Source organism: Ambystoma mexicanum, chromosome 10 (assembly GCF_040938575.1).
Source record: "Ambystoma mexicanum isolate Mex_15411 chromosome 10, UKY_AmexF1_1, whole genome shotgun sequence".
In the NCBI taxonomy this organism is placed as follows: Eukaryota; Metazoa; Chordata; class Amphibia; order Caudata; family Ambystomatidae; genus Ambystoma; species Ambystoma mexicanum.
This window is the reverse complement of record NC_090932.1, coordinates 932518630-932546611: the sequence shown is the minus strand read 5'-3', so window position 1 is coordinate 932546611 and position 27982 is coordinate 932518630. Positions and strand designations below refer to the sequence as shown.

The following is a 27982-nucleotide window of genomic DNA, read 5'->3' as shown; positions in this document are numbered from 1 at the left end:
AAGGCAGGGGGCTGCAGGGGTACAGTCTCTTGTTCAGCAACACCCCCACCTTTTGATCCCCACTCTCCCTCACCCTATGTTGGGTAGCATAGTTTAAAAAGTTTGAAATTGAGGATGTTTTCAGTATTAAGTGGTTAGGTCTGTAGTATAAGGTGGTCCAAGGCTTGGTGAGGCGTTCGCGTGACCAAGTGATGTACATCAATTCCAACCGTTAATAATGGTTAAGAATTTGTCCATGTGTATTGCGCATTGTGTTTTGGAGGGTTATGTTTTCCAGCAGTATCTAATTGTCTTTTCTGTCGCAGGCGGAGTGTCAGGGTGGTCCTAGCCAGAGATGAGTTTTGAGGCTGCCGCTTCGGCTGTGAGCGATTCAGGAATGGCCGGGCTGGATCCAAATCCAAGTGACGGCCACTGACTCCCCTCCAGGGCAGTTGAGGCTACAGCATCTGATGTCAGTGGTCCCAAGAATGTTTACTGACTGGTAGTAAGAACCAGAAGCGTATGTCTGATTATGCACCAGTGCAGACAGGGAATGACATGGGTCATCTTGGAAATGCCCCATTTTATGTTGCTCCAAATAAACTCTGACCTTGTGTTTCCAAATACCTTACAAATGGTGTCTGTGGTTATTATGTTAGATAATATTTGACATTCTGTGTCCACAAAGGGGAGAGGGGGTGGTCAAAAGGGGATCACCCCACTATGTGATTTGAAAAGGCTAAACTACAGTGCCCTTTCCCTGTCCCTGTCCTTCCTCTTAATTACGTTATTTACAAGCACAACGCAGTCAGGGTCTGCACTTGTCATTACGGTGTTGGAGGCGGCCCACTGCAGTATTTATTGGAGGCAGAAAGGGCACGCACGCCAGAGGTTAATACGCCCCACCTCATGCACGCTTTGGGGCACTGAGCAGCACGCAACTAATTTCAGACACGGCTCTCTAGCAGGCGTGTCCCTGGCATTGTCCTTCCAAACTATTTCAGACATTTCGCGCAGAGAGAGTATCGAGCGATGAGTTAGCAGGGGTTGTGGCACTGATAGTCCAAAGCGACCCGAGCATTCCAGGCAATGATGACTACGTTTAACAACAGCTGGCAGTTTGGCGGCTTCCACTGGATCCGGGCTTATTAAAAACTGGGCTCTGCTTCCGAGGAAGATGTGACACATTCCAGAGGTAGGAAGGGACGTGCAAAAGCAAAGGGGTTTTGTGGCTGTCCGCGGTGCCTTGTGTCTCATGCCTGGCCGTGGGGCGGCTGCCGGTCCGCGGACCTGCTCATGCTGGGCAGCCGGCAGAGTGGGGGGGGGGGGGGCGGCTTTTTGATACTGATAATAAAAATACTGCTGCTGTTGCTGTTTTTTTTTTATTGTAATGGCAGAAATAACTCGAGTGCAAACTGAGTGGAACCTCGGAGCTGGGTGTGTGCGCATTCCAGGCTGCATTTGTAGAGGTCACGGGGAAGACACTTCAGCGCTTAGCTCCCATTTCGGCGGGGTCGTGCCTCATATCTCGGGGGTGGGTGCCGGAGCTAAGGGGGAGGGGCATTTAACGCCTGAAATCAGCGTGACGCGAATGCTTTGAAACCTGTAGATAAGAGTGTAGCTGCCGTCATGCTGTACCCGTTCAGATGCCTGGGGCGGCAATCAGAGATAAACGGGTCCTTGAATCAGATCTTCCCGTAGAAGAAAAAAAAGATGTTTTGCATATTATCTTTTTATAGCCTTGAGAGTATGCAATGTGTTCAGGCTTTTTCCTAATGAAAGAACGCTCACGCGATGTTAACGGTATGTGCTCAAGATAACCCAGTGATTGGACGAATGAACTGTGTTTCACCATGCATTCTGCTTAACATGCAGTAAATGCACACATGCATGCACACTGCGTGTATGAGATGCTTTAAAGAGCCTTTGCGTTACTTGTGCAGCAGCCAGACTCTGAAGATCTAGTAGAAAGGGTGGCTGCGTTTCTTGGAGAGAGGAGGAGGAGCGAGGAAGCAGTGTGATGAGCATTGTGCACCCTGACATCTCCAAACTGCAAACATGCTGTACTATTCCAGGCGAACACATAAATGCTGCATTTGCCAATATCATCAAAATGCATGTGTGTCGTGTTCGCTTCTGTTCTCTGCTGCAAGTCCAGCAGTGATTATAGATTCCGGGTGTGCATGTGTGTGATAGAAGTGCAGCGTCCGTTGCAGCATGCATTGTTGCACATTGTAAAAGAATATCGGCCATTCGTCAAACTGTCCTTTGAAAGCGGAGCTCGAGAAACTAATTTGCATTCAGAACTTGTTCTTCTGTTTAAAGAAATAGGGTCTTGTTTATGGTCACGGCCCGTCTGCACGTTTCTGGGGAGCACGCGCTTAAAGTTACGCGCCGCGTCGTCAGTTTAGCGCAAAGGTGTCAATTTCTCGAGTATTTCAGGCGAAGAAACGTAAAGATAAAACTGCGTCCTTTTCTTCGACTTTTGTTTTTGTGGATTGAAGCGACGACCAATCAGGAAGCCGCTGGCCAATGACTCGCTCTTTGATTGGCCGCGTGAACTAGTGTCAAGCAAGGTAGAAACAGCAGCGCAGAATGCGAAAGACATCTCCATCCTTGCATGGCTTCTTATAAACGGGTCCACTTGGTGTAAGGTGTGTGTTTACTGCGCTGTCTGGTCTGTGTGATGGTAACACGTCTCTCACAAGAAAACAAAAAAAATTGCTAAGGGCTGTGCAGTGCCTCCGCAAAGTTCAATGCGGATCGTTTGAAACAGAAGGTGATATGAAAGTCAAACGGGTGGAAATTAGTGGCTAATTTAAATTCAGTTATAAGAGTAAATTCATCTTTACCTGTTTATCACGGAACACACGATCGCCGTCGTATGTTTAAAAGAAGCCAGTTGATGTAATAAGGAGCAAGCGCCAAGAAGCAGCAGGCCCCTTTACAAAGGATGGCATAAGCTGCATAGTGCGGGCATACCACGCCTTTTAGACCGTATGCACCTGAATTGAATACACTGCATCATGATGTTTATTTTGGAAAATATTTTATGGTGGTATTCTGTATTTAATTGTAACATGACTATAATCCCAGCAATTCACAACACTCAAAGCATACTTGCCAACCAGGGACGTCATTTGGGGGTCGCCAGAGGTCGCAACTGCGACCTCTGTGGTCTCCCTTGCAACCTCTGTGGTCACCCTTGCGACCTCTAGAAAAAAATAGAATTTTTTAAATTATTTATATATATTTTTTTAATGTAAGCTCACAGGCTGTGGCCAGCACCATGTGGCTCTTTGCTTCTGGAGTGGCTGGCTTTCTTGTTAAAGCCCGTTAAAAAAAGAAGAAAAAGAAGAAAAGGAGTGACACAAGTCTAACACTTTCAGCACTGACCCTAAATAAGAAAGAATAGGAATACCAAATAATGTGTCTTTCTGGAATTCTATACAATAATTGCTAGACTCATTAAAGGTTTATTTCAGGCACACTTCAGGGGGTGAATCTCTGATTTAGTCTGTTCTTAAACACCTCAACTCAGCCTTTCATCCTTTTGAGGTTGATAAATGAGTACCAACACAGGTTGGGTGATATTGGGTGTATATTTTTTCTATATAAAACGCTTAAGTGTAAGTGCTATATAATAACACATCATTATCATTTGGTCGTGGACGTCTGCTTGCATTCACAGTAATTTGGTAATATGGGCCTATATACACTGATCTTAACGATACATATGGCGATCCATTCTTGTATGAAATGTACATCACATTATAGCGATATCGTAACCATATTTTTTGTAGTGTACAATGCTATGTGATAGCACTTCCTGTTTTGTCAACGGGGAAAGGTCGCGTTCCATCGCATCCCACGATATCACTTCGGATTGGGGTCAAATGAAATTACTTCCTGTGATGTCACCAGGGGTCAAGGGTCGTGTGATGTCACTTCCGCTACCCCTGGCATTTTGGTGAAATGACGTCCCTGTTGCCAACCCTACTGATTAAGGCAGTAGGCTGCATTTTTTTTAAGCAGTCCTACCGCCTACAGATTTGGGTGACAGATCTTACTGCTTTTTACAGTGACAGGTAATGTATGTGACTCTAAGGCAATTAATCTGTCTGTGAGGTGGGTGGGTAAGTGTTACATTTGGGTGATGGGCTCAGATCAAGCCCCTGATCTGACAGCTACATGACCCTGCCCTGCACTATAGCCAGGAAAGACCTTAGGTGAACCACCAGTGAAGGCAAGTGGCAGAGTGCACCCCCATCACACAGCATCTGCCTATCAGACCGAGGGGGTATCAGTCTCCATGTTGCTCAGTGATCAACCTGCACTGCAGGAATACATATGTACTGCCCGGGCTGCTGCTACAGAGCAGTGGCAAACGTTACCTACCAGATCTGTGTGATTATTTTCTGTGAAGTTAGGTAATTGAATTTGGTGTTAACTTACCATGCGCAACTATCCATTTTGAACATTTGAGCATCTTTCCATGTTGTGCTGTTTGATGGGTTGTGCATTTTAAAATGCTCCACTGATGCCATCAATGTATGTTTTGTAATTTCCTGTGATGTCATTGTTATGCTAAGTATTATTTTTTGAAATTTGAAAAATCCTACATTTTTTTGGCCACAGAATGTTGGCAAGTATGTGACAAAGGCGTGCTTTTGGGCACCTCGTGTTCAAGGAGAGTGTTGCCTGGCCCCAGCCAGTTCATCTTCCCGAGTTCCTCTTTGCACCCAAACAGTGGGCTTTCCACTGTCCCTGAGCTCTGTTGGCAAGTCCTATTTGTGTTGGCAAGCTGGACGTTAGCCACAGTAGGGTTTCCATTAATTCCTGGCTGGTACCTTTTATGGTATCCACAGGGGCATTCTCTCCTTTGACACGTGCCGCTGTCTCCTCCTAAAACTACCAAGCACTGTCTTGCCGCCTGGTGTACTTCTCTTGTTTCTGCTCTTTCCCTTTCTTGCTTACATTAGGGTGGGCATGGTGGGAAAATTCAGGTCCTTTGCTCCGACCAACCTCCAGCAAGCATATCTGTGTAGATGTGCTTGTGGCTGAGAATGTGGCTTTCTGCTGTCTGTCTTCTTGCTGATAGATTGTATCCATCAGCAGTGATTTTTGGATACCGAGGCTTGAGCCTCATTACTCCATCTTCTTGGGCTGAGCATGTATTCATGGGTTTGGATTTTTCTTGGTCTGTGTGGATTTGTCACTGTAGGGCTGGTTGCTCAGGGTCTTTGCCGTGATGGGCCACGGGTAGTGGTCGAAAGTGTTTGTAGTGGTGGCATTGAGTCTTCTGATCAGAAGGTTCGGGTTCTGATCAGGTACTTTGCAGAAGTTCTTACTCAGCTTTGCTAGATGTTCATCAAACATCTCAGTGTCCATTTCTCTGTGAAGGTCAGCTATCCTCGTGAAAAGTGGAGCTCCAGACGATATCCGCATGGCCTTGTTCTGGACTATCTGAAGACATTTCCGGTGTCGCTCATGGCAAGTCATCCATGCTGGAGAGGCATACATCAGGTAGTGGCTTTCTGTTGCTGGACGCCCCCTATTATGAGGGACCTTCCTTTGTTCAGCTGGTTTCACCTAGACCTGGGGCCTCCACGCGACCCCTGCTGTGTTTTCGTAACTGTAAATGGTGCTTCTATTCACCTGCCTTGCCCTGGCTTTTGCTCCTTTGGCGGGGGAGCCTTGCCCTTTGAGTTTGGGGCAGCAGAGTGGCGTGGCCCCCGGCTCTTATTTCCCAGCTCTCTTTTACTTTCTGGTCCTGCGGACCGTCATGGACCCAGAGCTTTTGTACCGGACACATTTCAAGTTTCGGGTGGGGTGTACAAACACGCTATATACAGCGTGGCATCCTTTTGATACTCGGTCATGGACTCTAGGATGTGATGGGACAGAGGTACTGGACGACATTATCTTTCTGTGTGTTTTTAACAAAGATAATACTTTTTTTCCCCCTCCTTTTTTAAGTGTATCTGGTTTTACTAGAAAACCTTAGCACTATAGAAACGTGGAACAGATCAAATCATAACAACATGGAATCTTACAACCCCTTACTAACATCAAATATCAACCAACATCACACAATATGAAATCATCAAACAACACACTAGATAAAAATCCCGTGTATAATAAAAATACATTGTGCAATTACCTTCACCCAACCACCTATTGCACAAGAATTGACTCTGTTATACAACGATACAGTTCATCGATCATACCATTAACAATAAAAGTACTACTCATGACATAATTATTATTATGTTATTATTATTATTATTATCATTGTTATTATACGCATGTCATTTGCCAAGAAGCAGGCATTTTTGGGCATGGAGCAGGAGGATCTGGCCATATCATGGTTAATTTGATAGCTGGGATTCTGAAGGTTTGTTGACATTTGCACATGACTATGCTCTCAATGTGACTACCCTCCGAGGGTCTGCCAGGCACACGCAATGCCATGTATTTCATGTTTGCATGGTTTATTAAGCACATGATCACTAGCTCAGACTAGAGTTCACAGACGTGTAAACGACATACAGTTGATGAGATATATATGTACACAAAAGAAAAGCAATGCATTTGTGATTTACACATCTGCATACGTGCTGCGTGCACCCGAGGCCATCTGACAGGAGGGTGTCATAGTTTGGAACGCACGCATTGGAACCACGGCAAGCGCCTGGGCCCAGTGACATACATTGCGCCACTGCTGAGCAATTTGGCACTGCTATTTGCAGAGAAAAACGGGTGCAAATGTTTTTTGGGGCGCTGAACAGGTGCAAATGACAGCTTTCAAAAGGTGAATGAGTGGAACGGAAATGTCATTTCTAAGCTGGTAGGCCCGTGTAAAGGGTGTTGCAGGACTTCTCTGCATCAATACAAACGTACCCGGCATTGGTGCAAGCTTGCCTGGCGCGCGATGGAATCTCGCCTCTGATAACTGCATTGTTTAGACTGGCTTTTGATTTGAGGTGCAATGTAAAAAGCCCAGAAGGCTTCTAGTCCATGGGAGAATCAGCCTTGTCTGTTTGCATACTGATATGATGATATGATATGATAGTTTATTTATATAGCGCCTATATACGCTGCGTTTCAAAGCACCCTCTCCTTTTGGCTGTAGCTTTCTTCTTGTTATTTGTACGTATGCCTAGTTGCGTGTTTACCCTGAATCAAAACGTGTGGGGCCCAGATTACTTAAATTGCTCTGGTACCAGATACTATAGAACCAGTCCAGGGTAATATGGCACTGGCATTTGCAGGGAATGACTTCTGAAAAATGCCATCTTTTCACTGGCCAGGTGAAGCAAATGTCATTGCAAAACGTACCTGCATCGTGACAAAATTGCCCCACTCTTGTGTGAAATTGACAAGCACCGCTACATTTCATTCAATATGTCCACACGTCCCCACGAGGTTGCATGAGGTGCTAAACACAATGCTTAACAACTATTGCCTAAGTCAATCTGATTGGCATTGCGGGTGTGTGCATCTGTGTGTGTGCATGGTTGCCTGTGTAAATATTATTGGGTGGATAACACATAGGGCCCGATTCATGGAATGTTTGCCCGGTCAAAGTGAATTTGCAATGCTGGAAAGTGACTTTGCACTGCCGACACACACTCTGATTCATGGAACTGTGCAAAGTGTGTTTTTGCACTGCAAAGACCGGGCACAGTCATTTTGAATTGCAAACATGACTGTGCATTAGCTTTGCCCAGACCTTGCACTGAAAAAATACACTTTGCACGGTTCCATGAATCAGGGTTTATGTCGGCAGTGCAAAGTCACTTTTCAGCAGTGCACATTCACTTTGAACTGGGCAAATATTCCATGCACCGGGCCCATAGTTGCCTCCTTTGTACAACATTGAGGCAAATGGCATGCAGGGTATGTGGTTTTCCAAAACCAGTGGACAAGCGAACTGCCTCCACCTGTCTTGACTCATCAGAACCCAAGGTTTAAGGGGCCTCTTGGCACAAAGTGCAATTTTCCCTTCGTGCTGTTTTATGAGCATGATGCACATGTATTCACTATCACATTTTTCTGCTGAATGGTGCATGCAAATTAGGACCGCCCACTGCATTTTTCATATGACAACACGTGTGTTGATGTCCCTCTCCATGTTCAGAGGCGTTCTATTTAGAGCACTAAGAATGCTTTATTGAAACCTTCATGGTGCTGGTGGACCGGGGATCTCCCATGGACAATGCCTGCCATGTCACTCTGTTATGGCTGAGGACTATCTTTGAACAGGACGATAACATGTTGCTCTGAGATCCTGTGAACGGAAGACATGCATGTTGACTCATGACATCAGAATGTGTGATGGCCTAGCTGTGCCCCTCTGTAACTTAAATGGTGACCTTGTGCTCTTTTGCCTTCGGTGCAGAAGTTTGGTTTCTACTGGACACGTGCTGCAGGAGTACTTTATATAACAACGTGACGCTTGCCAGTCTAATTTCCCCTTCTCAGCAGCTTCCAAAGCGGGCTGATATCTTACTGTACAGTGTGTGAATCAAATTAAAACATCCACTGATGCCCAGCAGAACTGTGTAGTTCAGCACATAGATTCTGTGAGTCGGGTGCGTGTCATCTTTTAAATGGGAAATTGCTGATTAAATTAAAGATAACGCTACATTGTGAATGAACGCATGAGAAGCAAAGCACATGGATCTAGACCGAACAACAGAATGTAAGGGATGTGCACCTTTCACCTTTGACCTTGGGATGATCACCCAGGCCAGTGCTAATGTACCCGCTCGTCTCTGGAGGATAGCTCAGCGGCAACGTGCTCGCTTTTGAAGGAAGACGACACGGAGCAAGGCAGGTTCGAGGCCCGGGTCCATGCTTAGAAACCTCTGGGTATTAAGCGCGTTATAAATAACCTATCATGCTTAGAAACCTCTGGGTATTAAATAAATAACCTATCATATCATATCCCACTCCGCCCAGTGGTGTCCGAATATATCTTGCCATAGCGTGGCTTTTTGCAATTTGGAAGGCGTTCTGGAGTGATGCTCCTGCTTATTCGTAGGGTTGCGGGAGCAGAGATGGCTATTTGCTCATGTCTGGGAGGCAAAGCATGCGTTATTGTTGCCTGCCTGCAGGTGTGCTATTGTGTGGTGTCGGTTAGGATTACAAGCAATGGCAGACTGCAACCGCAGCACTTGCTAACAGTGGAGGGAATTCCAAAGAGCAGCAGGTGCACACAGTCCTATAGACAAGCGGCGTGCCGCCCACGTTTCCCACCTCAATACAGGCAAATCGCAAACAAATAGGGGGTAAGCATGCTCCCAACAAAGCATAGGTAATCATAGACACACGGGAGACTGTCCCAAAGACCAGTCATGCCACCAGACGGAGTGTGTGCTACAATTATTACTGGTTCATCTGAAGAGGAACCTTGATGTAAAATGCATCTTTAAATCTAGATGCAGAAAGTGTGGCTTATAAAAGGTATCTCTCTCTGAATTCAAATATATGTTCACCAACCCCCACCCCCTCCAACTGGGAATGGCAATTATTACTTTTACATTTCCTAAAAATGTATTTACTCTCAACTTGAATACATAATGACTAAAATAATCATAATTGAAAACCTTATATAGAGCCCCCCACGCACCCCCTATGCACCCACTTTGCTCAAGCGGGCGCCCATTCGTTATTCGAGCCTCAGGAACATTGTATTATGCAGTGAAGGATCGATAGTGTTAGTACGGTTTACTATTGCACCATGGACGAGTTTCTAGGTTCAAAACATTTGGTCTCACTAAGAAGCACTAAGAAGCACAAAGGTGGATTACAATTGCTCACAATGATTGAGGTTCTATAGATTCTGGTAAAAACAACTTTCGTGTCCATGGCACCATGTTTCCTCTGCTATCTGTAAGAGATTATTAAGTTAGGTTGGAAAGATATTATTAAATGGATGCACAAAATAGCACTCGATGGACACATCCGAATTTAGCCACTGCGAATAAACTGCTTCTTGAGGCCGCTGCTTTGCACACCACCCAATAAATATTTTATTAAAACGAGTCCCGCTTTCTAGGACGCTACTCGTGAAAACTGAGGAGGAAGTTCGCTATCACTTGCTACCGAAGAAGCCCTCACTCGGTTGCATGGGAAACAGGACTCCTGTAACCACAGGTTCTTGTCCTCAGCCTGAGCAGCCTACTTCCATCGTCGTTATTCTTTCACACGTTTCCTAGAGCGAGACGTTCTTTGCGTCAGACCGTCCCTGGACCAGGCTCCAGTGTATTTCACTCGACAGCTTTATACTCATGACACTTTAATGAGAAAGTGCTACATTTGTTGTGTGACAGTAAATACTCTTGCTGATACGGAGCTGGCAACGCGCGGCCTGGAGCATTACAGAGTGCCTTTTTAAAACTTTACATTATGCTTAATGTTGCCGCAGGACAGATATTTGGCAATAGTTTCAACACAATAAAACTCTATGTTAAATACCGTGCAGTGAGGCAAAAGTAGAATGCATAATGTTTCCTGCGAGAGTAGTAGCTGGCTCAGCACCAGAGCTGTCATAAAATAACAGTGCAGGCTTTTTCAATGAAAATAAACAATCATGACATTAACAGGGTAATACATAATTTCAGTTGCGAGTTTTAAGTACAATTTGACATACAAGAGGAGGTAACTGACAGGGGGTGCCACACAGTATTGTGTGCTCACGTGGCCCCTTTTTAATTTGCTCTTAAATGATGTAGTCTCCTGGCTTCCAAAAGTGAAAGTTGAACCCCAAAAATTGCAGTTTGGGTGTACCCGATATTGCTATTTGCGAATGATGCTGCTGTATGACCCTGTATGGAACATGGAGGCTGGCAGTGCAGTAATGCTGAAAAAACTGCAGCGGTCCGGAGGCTTAGCATCCTGTGGGCTTTGGAAACTGATGAGAAGAAGGCTGTCTCTACTGCGTATATGGGAGTGACCTGTGGGACCGTATTAACCATACAGTGAATACAGTACAATATATACAACATAATACCGTTGGGCTCATACAGTCCAATTACTTCTGCTTTTATACCTATGTGGATGACACTCAGATTGTGGTTCCTCTCAATGTTGCCCAATCTGAGGTCGCGGCTGGTCTGAAGACATGCTTTAAGGCCGTGGGAGACTTGATGAGCCAGAACTGGCTTAGGTTAAAGGGAGAGAAAACTGAGGTCCTGGTAGTTGGCCCTCCCTCAGTGTTCTCTTTTTAGACACTTAACTTCTGACCCCCACTGTTGCTCCCTTTCCACAACCGGTGCCTGTTGTAAAAGATTTAAGCATAAAAATATCAGCCTCTTCATCTAGGGCAGATCAATTTAGCTCGGTCTGCCAAACAGGACACTTTAAAATGAAGGTGTTGCAGATGGTTCTTCTGTTCCTGTCACCCTCTCTCCGAGCTCCAGTGATAGTTTCCTCTGTATTTGGATCTCTGGACTATTGTAATGCTCTTTTTCTGGACCAACCTGTCTACCTTCTTAATCGTCTCCAGGGACTACAAAACTCAGCAGCCAACGCTGTCTCTGGGCTTTCCTCAATTGAAACACATTTTGCCCATTCTCCGCAATCTCCACTGGCTACCAGTTGATCAATGGATGTCATTGTAGTCACTGGTATTGTACACCGTGCTTTTATGGTCTTGGAGCTGAGTAACAATCTTTTGGTTCAAGTGCCTAGATTCTATCGCTCCAGCACGGGTGGCCGTGCTTTTTCTGTTGCAGCAGCACAGCTCTGGAATAAGCTTCCTTTCAATCATCGAGCCACTGGTAACCATTTGCTCTTTCGACATCACTTAAAGACTTTTTTGTTTTAGTTCAGTTGGGTAAAGGCGGGTCTCTCCTGTTTGCTTTCCTTCTTGAGCACCATGATGCCCTTGGGTTTACGCTGCACTGTATACATTCTATTAACATAACACAGCAAACAAGAAAGCAGGTTAGATCCCCACAGTGTTATAAGGAATGTATTCAATATCTACCTTAAAAAATTGGCCATTGTTGCAGCCTTGTTCGTTTTTGTAGAAATGCATTTTCTTCAGAACATTACTTTTGCAGAAAATAATGCATAATATATTGGTTGTTGAATCACCCATCTCCTAGATAATGTGCTAATTTTCCATTGGATTTCTACCATTACCCTTGTCTACAGGTCACGTCCTGAGTGGTTTTATTTTATTTTATATCGTTGTTAGACTGTCCAAAGATATCTAATGATGCCTCTTCTACACACACATTTTGTAATATATGTGTTTCTGTCATTTAGTTTTCTTCTTTTAATTAGCTTTTAAATAGCTGTTAACTTATTAGAAAACTTATTAGAAAACCATGTTTATTTGTTTGTGGATGGAATGTACTGTGATATATTTCCTGGAATACTTGTAGTTTTGCCTCATCCGAGCTGTGAAAAATAGAGTTGTTCAAACACGGCAACTCAACGTGATATCACCAATTACACAATTTGAAATAAAATATCATAACCAAATAAAAGAAAGCAAAACAGCAAAACACTCAATTTCTTCTAATTTACAATAGACTGACTGACACGTTCCAGCTAATGCAATATTGCGTTGAGTAAACACTTTGAAGTCTTCATTCAAAGACATATCTCTCTAGAAATTCTGAGCAAATGGCCTTCCTTAATTTTCCCGCCATTTCTTCTGACATTGGTAAAATATGACAAGTGTGACATGCTCTAGATGCTATGCTAGGTCTCTTCCTCTAATGGGAACTAGTTGTCAGGTTGCAGGTTAAAGAGGCCCCACACTCAAAACACGCAGAATTATGACATTGACTCACCAAAGAAGAGAACCTTTGGAGGGAAGCCCCAGTTGAAAAATAGTCCTTAGCTCTGCTTCTGGTTGCTTACGTCAAGTAGCAAAGTGCTGGTGGTGGTTCTTTCTTCTACCTTATAGCTCAAGATTGCAACACTCTGCATTTGGTCTCGGTTGTCAGAAATCAAATTGATTAATTAAAAAACATACCTTTTTCCGAAAAATCAGCATTATAGTTTTCCAAAAAGGTTTCTTAATTTGCAATATGACTTGCTTCTTTAAGCTATCGTCTGGTAATTATCTGCTCTACAGTGCCATGATGCCCTTGAGGTGATATGCTGAGCTTTTTTTAAAAAAAAAAACACACACATATAAGAGACATTTTAGCAAGTTTGTTTGTAATGATAATACCCACAATAGTAGTCTATTCAAATGCTAGTGTTTGCATACTTACTAGCGAGTGTAGTGTACATCTCTCAACACCAAATATAATTAAGTTGGTGTGGTATTCACTATGCTGTAGGTCATTACAGATGGTCCAAATATACTCTCAGGGCCTTGAAGGTGCTACAAAGATGACCATTAGCGAACTTGACAACCTGACCTCAGCAATCAACAGAGGTGCTGCATTGAATGGTTTCTGAAGTTCATATGTTTGTGGGGTGTGATGTAAAGTGTATGAGCCTGATTTACAAACGCCTTTTACAATGGTGCAATGGCATTGAAAAATGCTTCATAAATCAGGCCCACTGAGTTGTCAAATTGTGTTCCTTTCGGTCTTTTCTCTTGGTTTTTCCTAAGTGAGGCACATGGACAAGTCTATCAAACTTATGGCAGTGCAGAAGGGAGACAATTACATAAGTCATGAAATAAATACAGGTTACTGGGTAGGAGAAGACTCAGAGAATGCAAGTATTGCCCGAATGTAGAGGCATACAATAGTTGCCGTTCGAAATATGTGTGCATGTCAAAAGGAGTGATCTCTCCACCCCAGTTACAAGGAGAGATGGCAAACAGATCGCCAACCTCTTTGTGTTGTAGTAATTTCACTTAAAAAAAATTCCCTTTGTTTCAACATTACATACCAAATAGCAGTAAGTATTGGTGTTATGCGCATAGCATTGTGTGGACATTCATACAAAGAGCTCTTCAATATCTGACTTTGAATTAATCAAGTAGCTTACCTAGAGTCGTCATGCTAAGGATGTGATGCTTCCCAGAAAAGGTGACATTTTAAAGATAAGGCCAATAATAGGTGGGCTTCAATCATCTTAATGTCAGGCAGTTTCAGCTTGTGCACTGGTGTGCAAGGGTGCCTCCCCTAGTCACGAATACTGCCAATATCTTCATTGTTCCAGCCATTTCATGCAATACATTTCAATATTACCTGATGCTATAAACTAAAAACACAAACTCTTTGCATTACATACAGCATGATGGAACACAGTTACTGTTCAATAATGAAGCATTAAAGACTGCTCATCCCAAAGTTATTGCCAAATGCGAAGCAAAGTGGAATATCTCCGAGAAGGGCATAATTCAAAGTGTTAATCACCCCTCCTGCGGTCTATGAGACTATTAGCACTTGCTGTAAAATAAAACAAAATAATGCATGTAATGATGGCTGTCAGGCTGCTGCTGAATAGGTCAGAATGTTTACAATTAGGTCAATTACAGAGCATGCTGACTGCATTTTCTACATTGCGATATTCTTCGGAAGTGGTCAATTATTACTTTGGCGCACTAGTATTTGATATTGACTGGCCTGGAAGCTCTGTAAATGACTTGCGGTTTTAAATCAGTAAGTCAGATGAATTCGTAAAAGACAGAAGTCAAAGCTGGCCCATTACTTACCCATTCTCTGTCTTCCACCTTTCTGGGTAAATATTCATATGCTTAATCAAAGTATTGATCTATGGTGTACTTGAAATGTAATGGGTTAAGCAAGGCTCGGGGAGCCCCTCTACTGAGAAGGAACATTGGTAAAATACCTTATTCTATAGCATGTCTTCCGCTCAGGAGGGTCTACAACCCCATTTGAGCTCCCTGCACCCTTCACAGAGGAGAAATGACTATTTGCATATACGTCTGGTCTGGTTCCACCCACAAGGGCAGCCCAGCACTGAAATGCTAGGCAATTCCCCTCTGAACAAGAGTACCAACAGCAACCCCAGACACGTGTTTCAGCCTAGTCAGGCCTCATCAGTGAGGTGAAGTAGTGCCTCACTAAGCACAGCTAGCAAGGGGTCCGCGCCCAGATTACCCTGGGTTACTTGGAATGTATTGAGGTACATGATTGGCTTGAGTGTGAATGGCACTCCTAGGCTGCCCAGAAAGCTAATACACTGTGATGTGTGTGACAATTAAGACACACTTGTTAAGGCGCCATCAACAGATCTGTCACAAAGTTTACAAGGGAAAGAGGTTTTTTCAAAGAATTCTAGGGCTTGGTCTACAAAAGCCTTTTACAATGGTGCAAAGCCAATAAAAAAATGCGTTGTAAATCAGGCCCTTTGGTGTTTATTCAGACGCGCACCAACAAAGTTAAATAAAAACAAAACCAAATGTTAAACATACTTCAAATTCCATTATCACTCCCGTCCACCGAGCCCCAACTTCCATTTCCACCAAATCAGGAAGTCCTGCCACCTTTCATTCAGTTGACTGGGGCCCTCCTCTTTTCTTACTGCTGTGAGCGTTGAACCAGATGGGTACTGGGGAGCGCTTATTGAAGTACAGTGTGTGGCACTATAACGAGAATGCTATTGATAATAGTACTTCACGCAGTTAAGTCAATAGTAAAAGCGGAAATGTGGTGCCTTGATAGAAGAAGCTTACACGTACTGAAGGGTTTTGAGCATGGACAGCTGTTGACTTTTGTTTCATTTGAGAGCATAGAGGGCAACTACAAGGAAGAACCCCACTAATCACGGCAGTGTCCCTTTGCATGCTCAGGCATGCCCCTTTCGGGGCCAGTAGCCAACGGACAGAGAGGTGACTGCCAGCAGATACATTAGGAGTGAGAGGCAGGTGAGCACACTCTAAAGTGCACGCTGCAGATGGAGACCGTGTGAATCATAAGGGACCCTTAAATATTATTGTATCTGTCCTAATCCATCAGAGGGCCATCATTCCCGGAGACGAGCAGGCCTATACAACCAATGACCGCAATCAGACCAAATATAACCAGCATTAGCACCTTGGGTGGGGGCACTGACCTATCAGGAGGCTTTGAACGCGGGCTCTGAATGGTAAAAGCCCGGGCAGCCAGCGGCCCCTTCCTTTCCCCGTTCCCCCTTCCCCACTTAGCACCCGTGTAATTTTCTGCATGGGTGCTAATGGTGTCTTGCCCAAAAAAAAGAAACATACATTAACGGCTTGTCAGTGAAGCTAACATAAAGATAAATAAAACCAAACATGAAAGCCCCAAAGACCGCCCCGCACAGAGTTCAAAGGAAAAACATGAGGGCGAAAGGCTTGATAACACACCGAATAGTGGAACCCGTCACAAACAATATCATCAACATAACCAAAGAGCACGACAAAACAAACCAGAAACATCTCCATGTAGAAAAAAGTCAGACATAGCAGATAAGCGAAATAATAACCAAAGAAGAGAAAAAACTAGTCCAAGTGACAGACACTCAGAAAGAAGAACCAGACCAAACAGAAGACACTCGGACTATTCCATACAGCCAAACCCCACTCGGACATCAGCAATTTTTACTCACAAGAGTAATTCATCACGCACCTTGAAATTGGAAAAAAGTGACAAAAAGGGAGAAAAGATCTTACTAAACAGAAGAGCAACCATGAGACTTCTACAAAAAGTTCATAAAGAAGATCAAATTAGAAGTAGGGACTTAAACATAGTAGAGTTCGCACACAAAGCTTGGACGGATAGTATCTTCCTGCATATTACATCTCAAACAGTGAACAAACTCCTGTTATCAGTGGCAGGAGACCTAGCGAAAAGAGGATATACCTTAAGAGAAACTACAGCAGAGGAAAGAGGGTACAGAAGAGATGATTCACACAAAACAAGAGAAAAACGTAAATATGAAACAAATGAAAAAGAAATAAGGAAAACCACACAGATAACACCTGTAACTGAAAGACTAACTAGAACAAAGAGGAAATTCAATTCAATATCGGAGATAGATGACCGAAAAGAAGAAGATAAATGTCGAAAATCACGAGAATTATTGGATCAAAGTGATTCAAAGATGAAAAGTGACAAGGAAAGAGTAAAGACCAGAGAAAAGCTCTTCTCCCAAGACAGCTGGACACACAACGACAAGAAATCACGAAGAACATCTCCGAGAAAGCCTAAAGGTCCTTTTCTTTCCCAGATCACCAGAGAAATAGAAAAACGTACTATTCGTGAAAACACCTTGACGCAGAATCAGACAAAAGAGGCAGAAAAGAACCCTAACAAATGGGCATGGATTCCTTCGGCGTTGACAAGATATGTTAGGAAATAGCAACCAAATCGTCCTCTGACAACCTAGAAGGTGAGACGTTAAAGGAGCAACACGCAGCCCAAGAACCAGAGCAAAACATCATCCTTGGCTCTTGGAACACAAGAGGCCATATTCACCTGACACAACCAGGAGAGGTGAATCTTGGCCTATTCGACCTAATAAGTTTGCAAGAGACCTGGTTGCTATTTCTGCCGAGCCTGGACGGCTTTGAAGTAGTACTCGCACCGGCCCAAAAAGGAGATAGAGGACGTCCTACTTCAGGCCTGCTGACAGCCGTAAGAACTGACGGAGCTCTCAGTATAGTCCACAACCTGATATCATCTCTGGCAATTCAGGCAACATTGCTAGAATGGAAGAAAGAGGACTCTAGGCAAAAAAAATCCAGGCAGGATATTATCCTATTATTAAACATCTACTGGAATCCACTGACAACAAAGACCAAGGGATTCCTAAATAATGTGGAAAAAATTCTAACAGACGCAACAGAAATGTATGTCATGGATCACATCTTGATATGCGGTGACTTAAATGCCACCTGTCCTGCACTCGAGATGGAAACGACTCCTCATAACATGGGTAGTGCACAATCAATAGCGAGAGGTACAGCATGGGCAAAACTGATGGAATCCCGGGATCTGTACAACTTAAATTCCCTCGAATCAGCCAAATCCAGAATTCCAACATGGGAAAGTGCTGGCAGAAGAAGCACAATTGATTACATCTTTGCCTCAAAAGAGCTATATCTCCTAACCAAAAGTTTCAAGGTAGTGAAGACCATGGCCAGTGATCACAATTTACTAACTGCAAAGTGGCCAGCAAAAAAAAAAGACGCCAGTGATAATGCCAAAAAATCTGGAAATAAACCAACAAGGAAACCGATTGAAAATTACGACAGAAGGCATAGTCTGTATCAAGGCAGCTTACAACGGAATAGAACTTATGACAAAACTCATTTACATACTCATAACGAAGAACTGAGGATAAAGAAATCAAACCTAAGAAAGGCTACTCGGCTTGCACGAACAAATCCAACACAAATAAATATAGATTCGGCAACCAAAAACAAAAGGCTGTACAAATCGTGGATACAATCGATACGATGGAAACTATATCAAGTAGATGCAGAGAACATGCTAAGAGCAGTGTGCAAAAAAAACTCACGAGAGTTCTGGACAATCATAAAGCACAAAATCGCACCCACGGACATAAGAACCATAAACAGTGTCCCAGAAGAAAAATGGAGTGAGCACTACACTGACTTATACAAAGATCCTACCTCAGGGGAAACAACATCAACCACTCAAGACCACTCCAAATGGATAGTATGCTCAGAGGAGAATATTCTGATAAAGATCAAGAATCTAAACAACTCCCGTGCCCCAGGTCCAGATGGCATCTCCAACGCCCACTTGAAACAGGATGCAGAAATTTGGGCTCCACTAATATCAGAAATCTTCAGAAGATCGAGGATTTCGGGATCCATCCCTGATACGTGGAAGACAGCAAACATCGTCCCAATTTATAAGAAGGGCCCGAGGGACGACCCGAGAAATTATAGGCCGATCGCACTATTAGATGTTCTCGGCAAACTTTTCGGATCACTGCTGTTGGACGAACTCCAGATATGGCAGAAAGAGGCAAAAACAACGGACCCCTTCCAATCAGGGTTCGAAAAGAATTTGGGAACGTCAGTCAACATTATGCTGATTGGCATCCTAAAATCAAAAGTGTTTGAGGGGCAACCATCAATATTCAATGCCTCAATTGATCTGGTCCAAGCTTTTGACCGCGTAAATAAGGAAAAACTGTGGAGAAAACTGGAGAAACAAAAATGTCCACCATCCATTCTTGATCCAGTGAAAGCCCTATATAGCGAAATGTCCATCAAAGTCCGGCTCAAAGAAGCAGGCTTGATGTCTGAAAGCATAAAAACGGCCAGAGGTGTGAAACAAGGCTGTCCTCTGGCGCTGTATAAGGCCTATATGGCCGACATAGCAGATTCCGAAAACGACACTCGATCATTTCCTCCACAAATAGGCGATTCAAAAGTGACCAGATTGCTGTATGCAGATGACATTCTACTAATAGATCAAACAGCAATTGGACTCCAGAGACAAATAGACAGTCTCACAGCCTATCTGAAGAAAAATGACCTGGAGCTTAATACATCAAAAACGAAAATTTTGGTCTTAGAAAAACCGACAAGACCGAACACAAGATCGCAATGGTTTGCAAATTCGAAGAAACTAGAAATAGTCAAAAGCTGTACTTACCTAGGGGTGAAACTCTTGTCCAGTAAAATTGATAAAACGATGCAAGTACATCTGTTTTCCAAAACAAAAACTTTAGCAGCACAGGCAGTGTCTTTGGATAGGAAATTCGGGAAATTCTCAATTCTTCCACTCATAAACTTTTATAGAGCAAAGGTCTGTCCAACTCTGACCTACGGAGCCGAAGCCATGCCACATCTGCCGAAGACACTGTGGGCTAGACTTGAAGATATATTTTGGCGCAGAGTACTACGACTTCCAAACTCCACTCCCATGGCAATCATTCGACGCGAACTGAGTCTACAATCATTGGAATCTGTGGTCACGAGAAACAGCCTATTATTCCTGGGCAAAATCATAAGGAACCCACGACCAAAAATTCTGGACATCATACTTCAAGAGTTGAAGAGTGAAAAAAACCCAACGATAACAAGCTGGTACAGTGGACTACTGGAACAAGCGGACAAAACCGGATGTTCAGAATGGGACATAGAACGGATCCCGGGAAAAATAAAGAAAAAACTTAAAATACAAGATTGGATTGAGACTGTAGACAAAGCAGAAGATCTCACAGTCTCCACACACCATACAACGAACATGCAAAAAATAGACGAAGTCAGAAACTATCTAAAAAAGTTTCCAGATAAACGACTGAGAACAACCTTTTTAAGAGCAAGGTTAAACCTATTGAAAACCAATGAGATTCTCTTTCGTAGAAAACAGTCAACTACCAAAAACTGTCGCTATTGTAAGAAGATGGAAACCGAAACACTACGCCATCTCCTCCTTCATTGCTCAGGAACGGAAAACCTGCGAACCATCTATCTCAATCCACACAGAGCTCGGCACCTAACCACAAATGAAGAAACTTGGTGGAATATGCTAATGTGTGGCAATTCCACATAGTTGACAGTGGCTACAGTAAATCGTTTGGAAAAGCTGAAGCTGGAGGAAATTAATCTATAAAAGAAAATTTCATTGGTAGTCCAAGCAAACAGAAAACTGCACGATATCCACAATGGGAAACAGTGAAAAACGCAAGAAAATCTGGACAGAATTTGTAAAAATTGTTAATACAATTAAACACAATAATAAAAAAATAAAAAAAACAAGCAGTTTGCAAAAAGGGTACTGTATTTTTTGGGTGATGCAAACGATTCCATTTCACAAGAAAAGAGGAGGGCCATCCTTCTGATGATTAGTCCAAAATCAGTGCAACACTATTTTTCGTCCCTCTGTCAATGATTGAAATTGTGGCTTTTTGCTTGGGCAAGCAGCCAATTGTTGCGAAATGCAAAGAGCCTTCTGCACCCCTTTCCTGGTAGCATATTATGTTGCTGGCAGAGAAGGTGGCCCAGCATAATGAAAAGATGTATTTTTTAACAGCAACATGGCCGCTCTTCTTTTACAGAGCATGTTTAACCCAAAGATCAGTGCTGGCAAAACATGAACATGTGTCTGTTGAGTCATGTTGCATGATGCATGCAGCGGCGTAACAAGAAATTTGGTGCCCTCCTGCGAGCCATGCTGAGGGGTCGCCCTCAACTTGCCACAATATGGCCGGCCTGGATTAACACACTTACGCAATAAGTACCAATGTGCTGCTAAAGGGGCATGCCACACTCTGTACTAGGAGAAAGACATATATATGTGTTTTGATGCATTATACAGCACACTTTCTGAGAAAAATTGGCTAAAAGGCCAGAGCGTGTGTAATTGTTTTGCAGGGTAACACTAATCTAAAAATCCAATACATGCAAGTCACCAACAGTGCACAGGATTAATTAATATAATGCTTTGCTATTAAAAATGTCATGCTACAATGTAGACCAGTCTGAACACGTAATAATGTTCATAGTAAAGCAGCCAGGCCACATTTAGACATACCTAGAGTGGTTGCACCAAAATGCCAGTCGAAGCAGTATACACTTATCATGGTTATTTTATCACAGATGCCCTAAAAAATATACTATACTGCAGTAAGAAATAGCTAGACTGGCAGCACGCAAATGCCAATCTAGTCAGGTAATAACACTTAGCAGGGCTGCTTTATCAGAGATGTCCAGTTAAAAAAAGTCAATCCAAACTAAGAAATGACTAGACTGGCTGCACCAAAACGCCTCTCTAGCCACCAATACCACATAGCAAGCCTGCTTAACCTGGACATGGATGACCATTACGATTTATTGCACAATCCCCATCCCACCCCCTTACACCTCCTGCCTCTCGGCCTAGAATTACCTCGACGTCCCTTTTCCTTGTACCAGTGCTTATGTATGAGGCTCCTTGCTTCATAGGTAAGTACTGGGATCAGGAAAAGTGGGACTAAGAGTAATGAAGATTACAGGTAACTAAGCCAGGCATTACCTCCATCCCCCCAACCCCATCACAGTTCTTGTGTAGGAGTCCAAGTACATCATACACAATTACTGGGATGAAGAATAATAGGGCTATGAGTAAAGAAGATTACCAATAAGTAACCAAGGGATTAAACACAAATAGTGGTGCAACATCAATGAGCTGGCTTGGCTTCAGTCCCCCCAACCCCATTAACATTTTGGGCTATGTTGACTTGACCAGGCTAACCTACAGAACCGTTGCCCGACAGAATAGGATACAGATTTTAAACAGCACCTGGGTTTTGCTGTTAACAAAGGCCCAACAATTACTAAAGTAAAGCGTTTCACTGTTAGTACCTGCGTTCAAATACATAATTCTTTAGGCAATTGAAATCTTGATGTGGGTTTAGTACTTGCATGCCAGGGAAGTGATAGAAAGGGCAGAGAGAGGACAGGGGACTGTTTATTCTCACAGCAGTCCATACGTGGGTGCTTTCAGACTTAAAGGAGAGAGTTAACTGCTTGTAACATTGAAGCTGTTCTAGAATAGTCCCATTAGAATGCATAAAGAAGTTAAATGCTCCACACAAATAAGTTTGCCCCTCCCCCACCACTTGTGAGGTTAGTACCTCTCTCAACATTTGAAGGGTTAGCACCCCCTGCTGACATTTAGGTTTCACTGTGCCCCTGAACACAAGCACATACACCATTCAATATACACACACACATGCATACCCAGCCAACCATACATTTAAGTGTCTACCCTTTCACCATACAGGCACACCCAGGCAGCCACCCATACATTTAAGTGTGCACCCTTCCACCATACATGCACACCCAGGCAGCCGCCCACACATTTAAGTGGGCACCCTTTCACCATACAGGCACACACAACCAGGCACCACCCATGCAATTAAGTGTGCACCCTTCCACCATACACTCACACAGGCATCCACCTATACATTTAAGTGTGCACCCTTTAACCATACACTCACATAGGCAGTCACGTATACATTTAAGTGTGCACACTTTTATCATTCAGGCATGCCCAGGCAGGCACATATACATTTAATTGTGCACCCTTTCACAATACACTCACAGAGGCAGCCACCTATACATTTAAGTGTGTACCCTTTCACCCTACACTCACACAGGCAGCCACCTATACATCTAAGTGTGCACCCATTCACCATACAGGCACATCCAGGCAGCCACCGATATATTTAAGTGTGCACCATAAACTCGATATGCACACCCAGCCACACATACATTTAATTGTGCACCCTTTCACCATACACTCACACAGGCAGCCACCTATACATTTAGGTGTGCACCCTTTCAGCATATATACACACACACACACACACACACACACACACACACACACACATATATATCATGGGGTTGAGGGGAGCCCTATTGCTTAAAAAAGAAATGGTTTCTTCCTTTTGAAGTCACTCCAATTAAAGAAATTATTTCCGTTAAGGACCGAACCATATTGGAAATAATTTCTTTATGAAGGCAGAGTGACAGTCATAGAGTTCCCCCCCCCAATGACATGGAGGCATGTGGCCTAGATGTCATGGGGTAGGGTGAGCCCTGAGACATCAAAAAGAAATAGATTTTTTTTGTAGTCACTCTGCCTTCATAAAGAATGTGTTTCTGTTACGCTGTAACAGAAATCATTTATTTATAAAGGCAGAGTGACAAACAAAAGATTTTGTTTTAGTCCGAGGGGGCCCCCTCCAAGGACATGTGGTGGCGAGCCCCCCCCGCACCGTGGCAGGTGCGGGGGCTCCAGTTTCGCCATTGGATGCAGGATAGTGTAACAGTTCTCTGCTCTACTCTTGTCATTTCATCCCATACTGCTCCTGCTGGCAGTATTTCACTGTTGGCAAAGCAGTGGGTTGACTTTAATTTTCCATTGTGTGTGTGAAAGCCAGCTGGCATCAACATCAAGTTATGCGTGCAAGGAGTGAAGATATTGACACAGATCCGTGGAGCTGTAACACTTGAGAAATTGCCCTAAAATGCATTTCCTGGCAAAAAGGGCAGATTACAAACTCTTTTTTGAACCTCTTACACATTTGAAAGCACCCCTCTCCAATAGTAGGTTTTTTTTTACATTGGACGCAATGCCTATGGGGCTTCCTTTAAAATATCAAATGCATGCCACGAGTATCGAGATGGAAGCGAAAACAGCTCTTGTTACACCGAATTGGGTACATTACTTATTTGTCTACTGTATAAATAGTGGGCATTAAGCTCTTGATGCGTAGTTAAAGAAAATGGGCATATGGCTCCCGTCTATTGAATGAAGCCATGCAAGTAATGCCCAGCAGTCAAGGCTGCTATGCTCTGATAACCCAATGGGATTTACAGAGAATTCACAGATGTTTTTTTTATATGACAGTTGTCCAAGCGCTGAACCCAGGTCAACAAGAAAATGCAATCCCACAAAAGTGATGTTGTGGGCCAATGTCACACATGCCACATTGGTGGAAGGGGAATCTTCAATCAGATGGCAACAAATGCTCATCGCTTGGGCAGAGCAGATAGTAAGTGTGGGTGAGCTCCATAGCAGAGGGCAAAGAAGAAGAATTGCACCAATGGCCAGCAAATGGGACTCATGAAACGTGAAAGCGATCTGATTCTAATTTAGGTGTACACGGGTCCACAGTTCGGCACACGCAGTCCTTCACTTTGTGATAGCATTTGCAAACTCCTGATGCTCCGAATTTCGAGCTGGGCCGCGGGGCAACTCAAGCAATGGTTAAGCACCGTCACCAAAGTGATGGTGTTCCTTTTTCTGGGTGTTGCTCTGAAGTAGGTCTGCATTTATTCACCTTCATGAAGTCATTTTGGTGATGCCAGTGTACATGGCATATAGCATGTGGGCATCTCTTCAGCATAGACAGCCACAAAACTCCTATCTCCAACTCAGTGAAAACATTGGGCATCTATCTGTACGCATCACTCAACATGACCCGCCAAATCAACAACATCGCCTCTTCAACAGCCTACACGATAAAACGTATACGAGCAAGCAGGCCTTTTTTATCCACCACCAACCGCCTCACAGTTGCCCACACTACTGTGGTGCCCAAGATAGACTGTTGCAAAGCCCTTCTTTGTGGTATCTCTGACAAAAACCTGAACAAGCTTCAGGTTATTCAAAACATTGCTCTCTGAGCAGCCATCGACTTGAGCAAATCTGACCACATAGCCAAGGAAAGGTGGTCAGTCCACTGGTTCCCCATCCATGAACGGATTACATCTCAAATCCTCACGACGGCACACTGCTGTCTGGCCAATAAAGCGCCCACCTACCTAGTCTAGAGGATCAAAAAATACTCACCTTCCAGACCACTCAGATCTTTCAACAGCCAATGGCTACTCATAGTCAGATTCAGACGGAAGCGATCAGGTGTCTCCAGTTTCCTGGGTTTCGTGGCCAATCTCTGGAACAACCTCCTGATTCAACTAGGCACAGAGATGTCTTACCAACTCTTAAAAAAAACAAAAGACTCACCTGTTTACTTAACTCATGTACCACCAGCTCTGTCATACCTACCCATAACTGTGAAATGTATGCTTATGTGCTTGGTGTGCTCTTATACATGCACAAATAAATACAATAAATAAATAACTAAATAAATAAGGAGAGGCGGAAGCAAGTAAAACCACAACGTGTTTTCTGGCTCAAATGCTGGGTATTGTAAACTTAAATCCATTCGCGACAGAGAAATAAAGTTACATTCATATACTATTTGCTCCATGTATTATTACTTTTAAAGTTTGTCCAGGGGCTTAATAAAGTGATTTGTACACGTGTGAAGTGTACTCTTATTTTAAAAGCCTATCAATTTCTGGCCACTACACCCATAGCCCTAGCCCCATGGGGCAGTTCTGCCACCTCTTTCCCCCAGATGGGGGCCTGATTTATACAACCATCTATGTGAGGGGAAGCAGGAGTAGGAGAGCTAGACAGGGGAGGATCCAAATCATGGCCGCAAAGGAGAATCGTGGCACAGTTCACACCAAACATTGAGTACACAACTCGATTTTGCCTGCGGATACCCACCGTGCCGGTTGCTTTGGAACCGTAGTTGGGTTGTCAGAGGACACTACAAACAACCCTTTGCACAGCATGAAGGGTTGTTTTTCTTTTACCATTGTACGGATGGGCCTACAAGTCTCAGAATGCAATAGGAAAACACAAGTCTGACTCGAACTGCCATGCGTGACGCAGTGCAGCTTGGCAACTGTGTGAATTGAATACAGAGGGCCTGATTCACAGAGCTTTTCAATGGTAAAATGTAATTGAAAAATGCTTAGTGAATCAGGACCAGAGTCTTAATAGCCTGCCAAGAATACTGATTCAGATTAAATGGGAAAAATACATGCGTTGTTGCATAATCAATTATTTGTGCGATGACCCTTCGGGCGGTGAAAAGATCAGGTCAAATGCAAAGGAATTTTATTCTGGTGCACAGCTGCCATCCACTCTGGCCAGACGTGCAGCGACCGCATGCAGGGCATTATGGTTCATCTATTATGAGCTCAGTTCGAAATCCCTTTGTGAATCCCTTAGCTTGATTCCACCCAAGTGATAGCGATTCACAAGCACATCCTCCCTTCACTTGTTGGAACACCCACATTTTGAGTAGGCACCAAAGAGTGCAGTGACAATGCCTGCAGCTCCTGTCGTTCACTTCAATCTCAAGCAAGGTGCTGCCATAATAGAGGGTATATACATCCCTTGTGTTGGACACATTTTCATCGGCAACGTATGCATTCTGATACAAACTACTTTATATTGAAAAGGTAAAGGTGGTAAGAAAACCGAGAACATTGTTTGAAATTCAATGAGCACCATTGTTCAGCAGAAAAAAATGAAAAAAAATCAAAATATACTTTCATGGCCTAATTTAAAAAAAAAAACACTACGTCCACGCTAAGTAGTTAGCTTGAGCAAGAAAATTGCGTGGACCAGTGCGTACTGCACTGGGAATCGATTAATGGAATCAAAAGTGTCCCAAACCCTGCATCGCAATGAAAAAGGAACAGCGCACGGCACGCCCACGACATACCTCCATGTTAAACAGAGCATAGCATTGTCGAGCGACTTTTGCACCGGACCCATGGGAAATGAGAAATCAAGGATTACTTACCAGCAATCACCATTACTTCCACTAATCTCCTGCGACTGACAAGTTCTCGTTTCTGTACCTGCACTAAACTGCGTCCCTATCCCCTATATTAGGGCAGCACCCACAAGTCCGCCCTCATCCCAGTACTTCCATTAATCTGTGCCACAGCAAATGTGTCTTTATCCTAGTACCTCCACTAATCTATGCCCCAAACCTCTGCATTAAGGCAGCACCCACAAGTCTGCCATCGTCCCTCTACCTCCACTAATCTGCACCCCAAACCACTATATTAAGACTGTAGACAATTCGATTTTTTTTTAAGAGAATAGTCTTTCAGGCGACACTACGTTTTGAATCCTGCCGATTTTAAGTTTTATTGTCAATCCCCTCGTTCTGTCGCGTCTTATCCGAGTTGGGTGGTAAAAAAGTCCAGTAATCACCTTGCAAATAGTATCTTCTACAGCGACTCAGAATACAAGAAATGCGCCAGACTGTATTATGACATTTTCTCATATTTTAATGTTTGCCCCTAGTGATGACACGTGTTTCGGCTGTTGAGAGCCTTCCTCAAATCAGGGCTACTAGTGCTTTGTAGCGTTGTTACAGTGTCACTCCTTGTTAGGTGTTTAGCTATTTATAAGGGTCCAATCCCTGCTCCTTAAGCCAACGTGAGGGATGCCGGAGGGCTTAAGGAGCAGGGATTGGACCCATATAAATGGCTAAACACCTAATAAGGAGTGACACTGTAACAACGCTACAAAGCACTAGTAGCCCTGATTTGAGGAAGGCTCTCAACAGCCGAAACACGTGTCATCACTAGGGGCAAACATTAAAATTTGAGAAAATGTCATAATACAGTCTGACGCATTTCTTGTATTCTGAGTCGGTGTAGAAAACACTATATTAAGACAGCAGCCACAAATCCACCCTCATCCCTGTACCTCCACTATTCTGTGCTCCAACCCCC

General features: G+C 43.6%; 1 long non-coding RNA gene across 1 annotated transcript in view; it reads left to right on the top strand.

Moving 5' to 3' along the window:
• Positions 1-877: 877 nt before the first annotated feature.
• The window catches only part of LOC138493256 (uncharacterized), a 227259-nt gene continuing 200154 nt past the window's right edge, over positions 878-27982 (top strand). The window contains exon 1 of the long non-coding RNA XR_011276332.1: positions 878-1174. This is a non-coding gene — a long non-coding RNA (uncharacterized lncRNA). The remainder of the gene's footprint in view (positions 1175-27982) is intronic.